A 12,468-nucleotide genomic window follows, 5' to 3' on the forward strand; every position below is an offset into this window, starting at 1 on the left:
TTACTCTGAAAAAGATCCTGTTAAGAGCATGAAAAGACAATCTACAGCTAAGAGAACCTACTCACAAACCATATATCTGATAAAGGATAAGTATTGAGAATATGTAATTATTTCTCAAAATTAAACTATTAAAAAAAATCAAACAATCCAATTAGAAAATTGGCAAAAGACAAGAAATGACATTTCACTAAATAGGACATATGAATGATAAATAAACACATTCAACATCATTAGCCATTAGAGAAATGCAAATTAAAATCACAATGAGATATTACTACAGACTTGTCAGAATGGTTAAAAATTTAAAAAAAAATAAAGACAAAGTAAAACAGTGACAAGATGACTTACTGACAAGGATGTGGAAAAACTGGATCACTCATGCACTGCTGCCCTAATATAAAATGGCAAAGTCACTCTGGAAACCAGTTTAGCAATTTGTTTATTTTTCTATTTTGTCTGTCCCCCTACCCACCTCTCCTCTGGTAACCATGAGTTTGTTCTTTATGACTTGTTTCTGTTTTGTTTGTTTTGTTTTTTAGATTCCACATATAGTGAAGTCATATGGCATTGTCTTTCTCTGTCTGACCTATTTCACTTAGTATAATACCCTCTGGTCCTTCCATGTTGTTGCAAATGGCTTAGTAATGTTCCAATGTGTATGTACATCACATCTTCATCCATTCACCAACTGATGGACATTTAGTTTGCTTCCATATCTTGGCTATTGTATACAATGCTGTGATGAACAAAGGGGTGCATGGCTCTTTTTGAATTAGTGTTTTCATTCTGGGGAGGGGATAAATATCTAGAAGTGGAACTGCCAGATTGTATGGTAGTTCTATTTTTGTAATTTTTTGAGGATACTTCATACTGTTTTCCGTAGTAGATGCACTGATACACATTCCCTCCGATAGTGCATGGGCGTTCTCTTTTCTCCATGTCCTTGCCAACACTTGTTACTTCTTGTCTTTTTGATTAGTCATTCTGATCATTGTGAGGTGATATCTGATCTTGGGGTTTTGTTTGTTTGTTTGTGTTTGTGTTTTTTAGAGAGAGAGAGAGAGGGCATGCAAGGGAGGGGAGGGATGGGCAGAGGGAGAAAGAGAATCTCAGGGCAGAGCCTGATGAGGGACTCAGTCTCATGATCATGATCTAAACTGAAATCAAGAGTCAGACATTTAACCCACTGAGCCACCCAAGCACCCCTGATTGTGGTTTTGATTTGCATTTCTCTGATGGTCAGTGATGTTGAGTATTTTTTCACTTGCCCATATGTCTTCTTTGGAAAAATATGGTTTTTAAAAAACATTGAATGTGCAACTTCCATAGAACCCAGCAACTGCCCTGCTGGGCATTTATCACAGAGAAATAAAAATCTGTGTTCACACAAAAACCTGTACACAAATGTTTATGGAAGAATGTTTATTCATAACAGTCTCAAACTGGAAATGACCCAGATGTCCTTTAATGGGAGACTGGTTAAACAAACTCTAGTATACCCATGATATGAAATACTGCTCTGCAATAAAAAGGAATGGACTAATGATACACAAAAAACCAGGGTGAATCTCCAGAGAATAATGCTGAGTGAAAAAGCCAATCCCAAAGGTTACTTGGGATACTATAATATCCTTGAAATGACAAAATTAGAGAAGTGAGAAGAGATTAATGGTTTTCAGGATTAAAGAGGGTTTGAGGGTGTGAGGGAAGTGAGTATGGCTATAAATGGACAACATCAGGAATCGTGTGGTGATGGAAATATTCCGTATCTTGGCTTTATCAATGTCAATATCCTGGTTGTGATATTGTACTACAGTTTGGAAGATGTTGCCATTGTTGGAAATCGACTAAAGGGTACTATGGGATGTCTCTGTACTACTTCAAATTGCACCTGATTCTCAGTTACATCGAAGTAAAAAGCCTAATTTCTTAAATTATAATCAGGCAATCCAGAAAAATTGGGCTCAAAGTCCATCATGAAAACAAATACCTAATCTGTGAGATTACTCATTGTTAGTATTACTGGCATTATTATTACTATTATTATTATCATTTTACTATCCTTTTAATTTTATCACCAGTCCACTTCCCTTATTTGAACCCCCTTCCTGGAAAATGCAGGTCATTATGTTTATGACTTTTAGTATAAAGAAAAAAGAAACATTGTTGTAGCCACTGGGAAGGATCACAAAGAGCCAGTTACACTATAAGAAGAAGCATTTGCCAACATATTTTTCTTCTTAAGACAATTCTAAAGTAATAGAATATCGGCTTTAATCCAAATCTGGCTAAATACCCATCCTTTATCTAATAAAATGCATGTATTTCCTATTATGGACAAGCACTCTTTGCATAGTCGTCTTTGAAAGTGAAGGTCAACAATTCATGTGGGGAAATGCAAGTTTAGAGACTGATTTTAAAAAGTAATTAAAATTGCCTTGAAGCAGTAGAAAAGATGGTAACCAAAATTATAAATCTTTTCCCCAAGCCTCTGCTTTTTCCGGCGCTGACAAATGGCAATCATTGGATGGCAATGCCTTTGCCAGCTCGTTACTGCTATGCTGAGGCTTTATTCTGTTACATTCCACATTTCCTCCCTTGAAGAGTGTTCACACTGCTTTTTTCATCAGTTGCCTAAGTGGGTTCCATCACTTTAGCAGAACAGACTACAGAGATCTTGCCTGCAAGCCTTTGTCTAATTAACTAATCCTATGAGCTGTAACACTGTTCACTATTAACTTTTCAGATTATCCTACTACTTAAGGAGGCTGACTTGTTAATCACTGACAGACCATTTGAGATGTGTGTGTCTGTTATGGTATTTGTGAGTGCACCTGCGTATGTATGTGAATGTGTGCATGAATGATACATAGGTGAATTTTAGGGACGTCCAATGGAGAGCTACTCTTTCCCTGTTACAACTAATACTGCAGGCAGTTGATTAAACTTGCCTCACCCTCATCATCATTGATCTTTGATCACACCCTAGGCATTGTTTCACTGTGCTTGAATATGTGTGTCTCATAAATTGACTGCAGATCTTCGAGAGGTGTAGTCCCAGGAAAATCAACCATTTCCAAATGCCCACATGATTTGGGATTTTGTCAATTCTGATATAGATTAATGTGACCACCTCTCTTTCTCATTTCAAATTATGATACATCACTGAATATATTTGTCCAGTAGGGAGTGGGGAGTCAGTACATGAACATCAAATAGTCTTGTTTCCTAATTAAGCTGGTGTCACAGATATTTTAGAAATCCAATAAAAAGTTTCATTACGTGAGCATGTTTGTAGTTAAAAAATACATTTTTTAAAAGCTCAATCAGAAAGCTCCTGTAGAATATCTTTCTTCCTTCTGATAACATGTTAATTGGATTGCCTACTTGTTTCTTAAATATTGCAGGAGCCATGTTTCTATGTTTAAAAAGATGTAATGGATGATGCATGATCCCTTTATCCTTAACTCCTCTGCAATTTTTGTCCATTACAAAAAGCAGAAATGCTAAGTCAACCTAAAAACAGTGCATTCACAGATTACTTTCCTGTGTATTAGAACTCCTCTATGAAAGCGGTTTATTTTAAAATCTTATTTATTTATTTATAAAAAATCTTTAAAGCACCAAATGAAATATAATATAGAACCTCACATATAAAAGAAAGAGGCTGAGATAGGGGAGGGAGTTGGAGCCCCACTCACTTGCCTGCACCCCTACCCTGAAATAGGGCTCCCACAGACAGAGTGTGAATACTAGAGTATGTACTAAAAGATTTATACAGTCTCTGCTCCTACAAACATTTAAGAACGTCTGAACATAGATATACTCCAACATATTTAGAGACAGAATATCCCTGTGACCTCTGGGTGGACCACAGAAAATCTGGTTTAAAATATACAAAAGTGGAAGACAGTGCCCTAGTAATTTAATGCACTAGTAAATAAAAGGTCAAAGGCAATTTGCTTTCTGTTCCCCTGTGCCATTATACTGATATGTCTGGGGATAAAAAGCCAGCTCTGGTTAATGTCCAGAGCAAGAAAGGATAAGCAAATTCACAATTGTATTTTGCTCTCTAGCTTCAGAGCTACATGTTGCTGCCTTTGAGGATCTGTTAGGGTCCCTGGAACCATGTGCACAGGAAATGGTGAGAGCAGTACCAAGATCTGCTCTCTATGAATTTTATAAATTGTGAAATGCAAAGATAGTCTGTGTGTTAGTAGTCCGCATGAACAAAAACCTCGAAGGGGCAAAAATGCACCCTTACAAGTCTAGAGATCTGCCATCATAGCACAAGCTTACATGTTGTGTATATTCTTATTTGAATAGCAATGAAAAATCCAAAGTCTATGTCAGATTGGTATTTAATCCAATTCTGTGCCTCCACCCCCTCTCCGGTCCAAACTGTTTAACATTCAAGAAAGTCAGCATGGTTACACCACCTGCTAAAATTTCAATGTGAAATGTGGAAGTTTAGTGAAGTCTTTGCCTCCTCAGCTCTACCTTCCCCACACACAGACCCCTCTGCTCTCTTCCCATCCTCCTATGTGACTCCTGAGATCAGAAGTCGAACAGATGGCTGTACCTTAGGCACTGGCTAAGTTACCGTAACCGGAAAGACAGTCCCTCCCCTCCATACCTCCCTACCATGCAGAGCTCAGGAAGGCAGCAGAGCAGACACATGAGCCTGCAGCCTCAAAACCTGATGAAGAAAAAACTGAACACTCTCTTCTCATCCTGCTAAGTGTGTCCTCTTCATACATGAGACTGAAAGCAGCACTAGATCATCAAAGGGTGCAAAAGATGTTGGACCCCAGGTTTCTAGGCAAAACACCAAAGCCAAAATCATTGTCAAATCAAGCTCTTATTTAATGAATGACTAGAAAGTGCTAGGCCTTGAGTTAGGCTTTTTATGTAAGTTATCACTAATTATACAATCCTGCAACATAGTTTTTGTTGTTGTTGTTTTGTTTTGTTTTATGTATGTTTCACAGAAGGGGAAATGGATACTCTAAGAGGTTAAGTGACTTGCTAACTCCATATACCTAATAGGTGTTCATGCTGAGATGGGGACTGAGAGCTATCTAACTCTGAGGCTTACCTTCATTACAAAAATAGTAACTCAGAGGAAAGGGCAGTCTTAAAATGTTCTGCCATGTCCCTTTTGAACATTGCACTTGTAGTTGTCTGAGAACCCAATGGAACTGCGTCATGAAAGTCACTAACCGCATCATAATCCTGATGTATCCAATAAGAAAAACATCTGGGCTGCTGGGGTGACTCAGTCAGTTAAGCATCCGACCCTTGATTTCAGCTCAGGTTATGATCTCAGGCTCCAGTCATGATCTCAGCATCGTGAGATCAAGCTTGGTGCTTGATGGTAGGGCGTCTGCTTGAGTTTCTCTCTCCCTCTTCTTCTGCCCCTCCCCTTGCTCACACTCTTTCTCAAATAAATAAATACATCTTTAAAAAATAATTAAAACATCTGGTCAGTTGACCAGTATATGTAAACACCTCTTATATATCATGAACAATGGAAACAAAGGAGAAAGACATCATGAGAAATCTCATGAAAGATGAGAGGGAGAGACCTCAGTTTCCACATCTGGACAATGAAAATAAGATGCCTACTCTGAAGTGTTAATGTGAGAATGTCAAATCAGCACATGTGAATATCCTGATGATAGATGTTGAAATTGTGACAGACTTCACCACCATCACCATCATTCTCATCACTACCATCAATCATCAATATCTTCTAGCCATTAAAAATTATAGTAGTTGGGGGGGAGGCGCCTGTGTGGCTCAGTTGGTTGAATGTCCAACTCTTGGTTTCAGCTCACGTCCTGAACTCAGGGATCTGGGATTGAGCCCCACGTTGGGCTCTGTGCTCAGCGTGTAGTCTGCTTGTGATTCTCTTCTCCCTCTGCACCGCCCCCCATTGTGTGTTCACGTGTGCCCTCTATCTCAAATAAATAAAATCTTTTTAAAAAATTACAGTAGCTGTTACTTAGTGATCTCCAAAGTATGCGTTAAGTACCACTATTCCAAACAGTATCTATTAGGGTTAGCACTTTCTGAGGATGGACCACACAGATACTAATATTCTCATTTAGCATTCAACCTTGGCTGCATGAAACAGGTTCACTGACACTGAAAATGTGAAATTGAGATGATCTAACTTCACCCCATTCTTTAGCAAATCAGGTACACTTTGTCCCATATTTTAAATAGACCATATTAAGTTCGTCACAGAAATGATAATACATATAAGGAGAAAATGGCACAAAAAGGATTTATTGTTTATAATGAACTTGCTAGCTGGCCAGAAGAGTAGATTCTGGTAACTGGAAACTGTGGTCCACCAGATGTTGGATGTAGAGATAGAGGCTTTGAGGAATTGGGATATCTCTAAAGTACTCTGCATAATAAAGAGAGATGTTGGAAGGTCTTAAGGGAGGAGGTAAGTGCAGGAACTGGACCCAGAGAAATCTAGACATCATATGGGGAAGGATGTAAAAGAGACATATTCAGAGAGGGAGTGGAGAATGCAGCTATCCTCTGGGGACTTTCAGAGTAGAATGCTAACTGGGTGTTGTTAACCCTTTGTTCCCCATGCCCTCACCCAAAAATGATTGGGGGGAGGGCATTCACAGCACAACCTACATTCAACATTTCTGTTATAAATTTGATAGCGTGTGTGTGAGAGAATGGAGTCAGAATTTTCTTTTATTTTACTACTATAAGAAAGCAGACAGCATTCATTAAGGGCTTACTTCAATGAAGACATGGTATGAGAAATGTATGAAATCCAGAAAGGGATGAGAACAAGGGCAGTATTTTGGTTCTGTATCCAATGCTCCTTGAGGGCAAGGACCTTGTCTCCTGCCAGTAATCTATCTCCAGGAGCTGGAAGAGACCCACTGTTAAAGAACACCCAATAAAGCTTTGTTAAAAATAGCTATGCATTTACATAGAGGCATCTGAAGAAAAAAGTGGGATAAATGTTTATTTTTTATTTATTTATTTATTTTATTATTTTTTAAGATTTTATTTATTTATTTGACAGAGAGAGAGAGACAGCGAGAGAGGGAACACAAGCAGGGAGAGTGGGAGAGGGAGAAGCAGGCTTCCTGCGGAGCAGGGAGCCCGATGTGGAGCTCGATCCCAGGACCCCGAGATCATGACCTGAGCTGAAGGCAGATGCCCAGCAACCGAGCCCCCCAGGTGCCCCAGGATAAATATTTAAAAGGGCTTAGGCCATTTTGGTCTTTCTTAGTGTTTAACTGTTCTGCACATATTTTTCAAGTCTATTGTTAATTTGCACGATTTACATAAGAATTTTCATACAAATTTTGTGACATAGTCCCTTCTGCTTTGTCAAACAAATACAATATAAGTGTTCTCTTTCAAGATAGCCCCTACTTCCTTTAGGAAGCAAAATATAAATATTGCTTACTGCTTTGAAAATTTTAAAGTAGTACTCAAAGAGTAGGAACTAGCCCCTCTTATGACAAGAAGTCAGAATCGATGGCCTACCTTTAAAACATCTTTCTGTTTTGGAAAGTATGTGCAGAGGCCTAGCATGACTATATGTCTGGAGTCAACAAACATTTTCTATAAAGATCAAGACAGTAGATTTTTTCCACATCTGGGGTCTGTCACAACTAGTCGCCTCCACTGTAGCACAAAAGCAGTCATATAAAATGCTTAAATGAATGGGTGTCTGTGCTCCAATAAAACTTTATTTCCAAAAACATCTAGAGAGCCTGGTTTGACCATTAGACCACAATAAGACAGCCCTTGCTATAGGTAAACAGGGAGTGACCAAAAGAAAGAAGTTTGGGATTCTGGCTAATTATTAGCTTCAAACTAACCATGTTTCACCAAGGATCTCCCAGAATTCCTGACCAGAAACTTTCTGACAATATGGAAATAACATAAACAAGACATTTCTGGTATGGCAGCAATAACTACTACAATATAACTAGAGAAAATTGCTTTTATTTAGGAGGCTGCTGATTTGAAATTGATACAGTGTCTTAGGCTACAAGCCAAAGCTGGGCATCTCTTGAGATGACAGACTTGTAGTTAACTGCTCTCGTGACAATAGTTTGAAATTTGACCTTTTTGCATAATATGTGTTTAGCTCTTGTTTGACTGCTCTGGCTAATTATTACTTTGCCAATTATTTTCTGGCATTTAGATTTGTCAGCGAATATAAGAAGCACCAATGATGATATCAAAGTATTTTCTTATGTCACTCTTTCTTTTGTTTTATAGGTTTCTCTTATTCTGCATGTATGAGACAGAAGGTGATAATCAATTTACCAAATGACCAAAAATGTTGATAGTTCAAGTTTCAAGATCCAGAAGAACACAAACTCCCAAAAGAAGCTCATATTCATTCTAGCTTGAAAAGGGTATTTATCAAGAAGTAAAGAGCAAGAATTTGGGTAATAGCTTAAGAGTTCATTTATACACACCTTTATTAAAAGGACTCTTTGTAGCCTCTGCTTACTATTATAGTTTGCTTATAAATCAATAGGTGATTTGATAGAGAAGATTAGAAAATGTAGAACCCGATACAAAATTTTGTGCAAATTTAAAAATAACTCAATAACATCAATCTCAAAATTACGTACTTGCATTGCTGCATTTCCTAATGATCCCTCAAGGTATACTATTATATTTTTACAGCCATTAGCACTGCCATTCACCAGAAACATAATGGTGTAATCACTCAGAGGTTCAAGGAAATGAAAGTCTCTCACATTTGCCTACTACCCTCTGTTGTCTAATATAGTATCAAATGTTACAACAGTGTAAACTCTTCCATACATGCAGATAAAATCCTCTGCGGGAGACAGCTGTGATGAAATGCCTAAAATACAGAGGTACTGTCTGATTTTTGAGAGAGGAATGTTCCCTCCCAAAGCAATTACCAACATCCCTTGTGTTATAAAATGCTTGTGTTCTAGTACAACTGCCTGGAAAGTGAATCTAGCTTCTTCCAGGCCTTTGATTACAAAAATGGAGGGTCACTCTTGTGGGGGAAAGAAGAAAGGCACAAAGAAGTCATCGAAACCCCTAGGAAGACATACACTTCTTCAATCCTGGAAATGGAAAAGAAGCCCATGCTTGACAAGTTAGTAATAGTCCTCAGTAGAGCTTATGAGAAACCCTAAGCAGTCAGGATTGTCAGGAACAACAGCTAAGGATCCAAAGCAAGCATGAACGTGCAAACAAAAGAAAGGCACACACCAGAACCGAATGCCAGCAGATTCTATCAAATGCCTTCCCAGATTCACCAGCAGGATGATGTGCAATTTTCTGTGGGAACTCAAATACAACTTCATAACACTTTATGGAAACAGCAGGATTTTAAAAAGAAACAGGTTGATTTGGCCGGCAGGACCAGTTGATGACAGAGAGACGAGGCAACTCAAAATATACTGCAGGAAGAACAAAGAGAGCAACACGTGTCCTATAAAACTCAGGTGAAGTGACTGCAGATGGGATGAAACTGTCCCTACTTATAAAAGGTGAACCATGTTTCATGAGACATTCATATTTTATGATTTAGCATGAGTTCCATACCAAATTATCATTCATCTCTGAACCTGGATATCTGAAACCCTTTATTTATAGGAAGGAAAAGGTCCCAATGACTGTACCATGTGAGGGATATCATATCCCCTATGTCTTCAAACAACACAATAGCCATTTTATTCAGGTATCTGTGTCTTCATTTTACAGATGAGGAATAAAATAACAAACTTGGCTTGAGATTACATAAAAACAGTGGAGGCTGGATGTGAATCCATATATCTGGCTTTAAATCCAGATTTCCCAACAAAGGCCACTCCCTTTTGCTTCTCTTTTGTGTATTCCACTATTGTTTCACAATAGGTTAAGTTTCTACAATGTGAAAAACGATCTCAAATTTCAAGAACTTAGAAAGTACTCTATGTACAGCTACCTCTCATTATTATCTAAACTTTGGAAAATTAAATTTTATCTTCAGTAAGAAGACACTTCAAAAATAAATGAATGATTTTCCAACTCTTAATCAAGGTTAAATTCCATGACCTCTCTTTCTGTGTTAACCCCCTTTCCCTTATACCCAAGTGTTTTTATGTGATTTGATAAAAAATTAAATGTGAATTAAAATTCATTCCAGGGGAATTTGGCACCTCTCCTTGAGATGATTAGTGACAATTTGCAATCTCACAATCATGATAAATGATCGTTGTAATAAGGAGATGCTGAAAGGAGAGGCTCAATTGGTTCAAGTAGGAAAAGAGTCAGACATTCCATAACTGGGACTTAACTTCATTCGGTCTCTATGCCTTTTCACTTAACAAGCACTTACTACGTACCTCCAAAAAAGTTGGAACTATGCCAAATGCAGTGGACAGAAAACAAGTGAGAGATGGACTGTTCCAAAAATCTCATTCACTCCTCGGGAGCCAGGCCCAAGCACAGATCATTAATGTAAGTCCATTGCAATGTCAGTTCCATGAGAAAGACCATATTGACCATATTGTAAAGGTTACCCAATCCCTATATCTGCAGTTTGACTGGAACAAGAGTGACCACATCACCCAAGTTAGACCAATCAGAATAAAGTGTCTTCTCCAGGAATACAGAAATATTTGGAGGTAGAGGAGAGACTAATTAAAACAGGCTATCTTCTGGTAGTTGGACCTGTAATGTACATACTTGGAAAATGTGAGATCAGAAACCCTACTCATTGACATAAGCAGATGCAGAAGAAGCCAATTAGAAGAGTGAGAAAAGAATAAAGAAGGGTGGATATGCCTACACAATTGGAGATATAGGATGGAGAGTCTACACACAATTTTCCAATTCCTAGTTCTAGTATCTTCCAGGCCTGGGTATAAATCTGCCTCTATACCTTTAAAGTAAATCTCCCATTTCAGCTTAAACCACCTTGAGTTAGTTTCACATATTTGGAACCCAGAAAGTTCAATTTAAGAAGTTCACCTGAACTTACAGCAAGTAAAATTATTGATAATTTCATAACCCACCCTGCATCCTCAATATGCTAGCACCCTACTAGCAAAAGCCCTTTAAAACGGTCATCAAGCTCACTCTTCCCTTTGTTTATCCATACTCTGTCTTCATCTTCTTAAGAAGTGTTTACCATTTTCCTTTGTACTTGGCTCACATAAGAGTTAGCCATTTCAGAGAATACAATCTTAGGCTGCAAAAGCTATGGAACCCATTTACTATCTGACCCTGCACACATCTTGGGCATCTAGATGCCTAAGTACAATTTGATGATTCTAACAAGTCTGTCTGCCAGTTTCACTTGCTAAGCAAATGTTAACAACCTTAAACGCTTGTGATATATATACTACTAAAGAAATAATATTCAGATGGAAAAGATATATGGCCTGGGGGATATAGGAATAGGGGAAGACATATAGGAAACATATAGGTAAAAACATCTTGACTTAGTGCTTGCTTGCGTCAGTCATGAGGAAGATCCTGCAGTTGGCAATTCCCTATCCAAGACCCCAGTGAGGGCTTGTATTCCTTTGCAGCTGCCAGGGGAATTGGAGGATGTGACACACACTCCATGGGAAAACAGCCCAGAGTTTAGGAAAAAAAAACACACACTACTCAACTGTCACATTTCCTAAATCACTCATGAATATATTTCCATATGCACTCACAGCCAGATTATTTCAAGTATGCCCCATCTCGTCTACCACATCAAGATTTACAAAAAAAGGGAAGCTGAGGATGTGGGTGGAGGTGGGAGAGAACATGTCCTCTGGGCCAGCAGCATGAGTTCACAAATTTAACATTTCCATGCTAGCCCTATAGCCAAATATCAATCTTTCCATTCCTTCTGCAAAATAAATAACCATATCTAAAACATAAAAACACAGCCTCTTTATTTTCAGACCAATCCTTCAGCAAAATAAGCCTTTGGGAGAACATGAGACCTTCAATTTTGCATCTAAAATAGACACTCAGGCTACCAGGAATTCTGTGTTTGACCTGGTCCCAACCACCACAAATGCAGTACGAACTAAGAAAATATTTTTTTATTCTTCACTGCAAAAGGAGTAGAATTCCCTAGCATTTCTGAAGGTTTTATAAATCAGGAGAGCAGATACCAGAATGGTGAAGGCTGACACATAAAAGGGTGTTAAAGAAATATTCAAGAATTGGTAATATAAGATCGACGGAAAATTTATTATTTTAGCATATGGGGAATTTCCAGAATATATTTAAAATCTAAGTAGGATATGTAAAAATGGGTGGGTGGTGTGGAATCTACAGAATTCTCGTCTGACGTGAAAACACTCAATTCTCTGCTTCATCTGCTCATTTCCCCCTGGGGTAATATGCAAGAGTTCAGTCTCTGACTCCACACACACGGGTTTGAATTCCAGCTTGAATTCCCCTTGTTATCCATGACCCCTGAGCAAA

The sequence above is a fragment of the Neomonachus schauinslandi genome, chromosome 7, assembly GCF_002201575.2.
Source record: "Neomonachus schauinslandi chromosome 7, ASM220157v2, whole genome shotgun sequence".
In the NCBI taxonomy this organism is placed as follows: domain Eukaryota; kingdom Metazoa; phylum Chordata; class Mammalia; order Carnivora; family Phocidae; genus Neomonachus; species Neomonachus schauinslandi.